A 1,399-nucleotide genomic window follows, 5' to 3' on the forward strand; every position below is an offset into this window, starting at 1 on the left:
GGTGTGACCTGTCCTACAGCAGAGCCTATAGGGGCTGTGAGCTCAGGGTGTGACCTGTCCTACAGCAGAGCCTATAGGGGCTGTTATCCCGGGTGTGTCCTGCCCTATAGCAGACCCTACAGGGGCTGTTTTCCCACGTGTGTCCTGCCCTACAGCAGACCCTACAGGGGCTGGGCCTGACAGGAGCCTCCTTCTGGGGCCACCGTGCCCTGTAGAGACTCTACAGGTGCCACCTTGTCCCTGTCCTTGCCCCTATAGTTGCCCCCACAGGGGTCTTCTCGCCCTATAGGGACCCCTCAGGTGAGCTCTCCCTGGACCCTACAGCCCCTGCAGGCCCCGCCGTTACCTGTCCCTTCCAGGCACTGTCATTCCATACGGGACCCGCCTTTCCCTGTGGGAATTGTCCCCGCGGGTGCTCCCGCTTTTGGGGAGGGGCCTCGCCCAGGTCCCCTACACCTCCCTCTATAGGGGACCCGCCGCTGCTTCTCCTCGGACGCGGATCCCAGGAGGGAGGGAAGAGCCTTTGGGACCTGGCAGGAGCCCTCCTGGAATTCTGGGACCCCCCTGGAATTCCAGTCCAACCCCCCCCCGAAAGCCGCAGCTTTGCCGTGCGGAGCTGCCCTACTTTGCCGGGCTCCCGGGGCCGTATTTTTAGCAGCTCCTTTAAATAAGATGGAAAAATCCAGGGCTTTGGGTGCCGTCCTGATCCATCGGGATCCTTTGGGTGCCCGGATCCCACCCCCCCCCCCCCGGGAACTCGCTCGCGTGTCCCCGTCCTTGTCCTTCGCCACCGGCTTTTGTTCGGGAGGGTGTTTGTGGTTTGCTCTCCCCTCCCACCGCCCCGACCGGTCGAACCGGTTTTTTTGGGGAGCTGCGTTTCCATCTCCTGATAAAGGGTTCGCCAGCGCAGCCCCTCGCCCGCCGCGGGGCTCCCACGGGACCTCCTTCCAGCACCTTTTTGGGGTGGGAGCAGCGTCGCCCCGGGGCGGGATTTGGGGTGAAAGCAGATCCCCGCGGCCCCGGGGAGCTGCGGCTGCTCCCCGTTATCCCCCCCGGGGCCGTTCCCGGCTCCCGTTCCCGGCTCCAAAAGAAACTCCGGTTTCAAAAGGCTCGGAAAGTGTAAATCGATCGCGTGGGTGCCGCGGAGAACCCGAGACCTGCGCCGGGAGGGGCGGTTCGGTGACGGCTCTGACCCCCTGAAGGACGGGACGAGGCTTTTGTTTTCCCTGGGAGCGGCAGGAACGGGATTTTCCAGTCTCCGGGTTGATGATTAACCCGAGGGCTCTGCCCGCGGCCCGGCGGGATGCGGAGGAATTCGGCTCTTATCGGTTCAGAGGGAGCCCCGGGGGACATGGCCTTGTCCCGGCTGGATGTCCCTCTCCCAACCCTTATCCCATCT

The sequence above is a fragment of the Lepidothrix coronata genome, unplaced genomic scaffold (assembly GCF_001604755.1).
Source record: "Lepidothrix coronata isolate B3197 unplaced genomic scaffold, Lepidothrix_coronata-1.0 Scaffold426, whole genome shotgun sequence".
Classification (NCBI taxonomy): domain Eukaryota; kingdom Metazoa; phylum Chordata; class Aves; order Passeriformes; family Pipridae; genus Lepidothrix; species Lepidothrix coronata.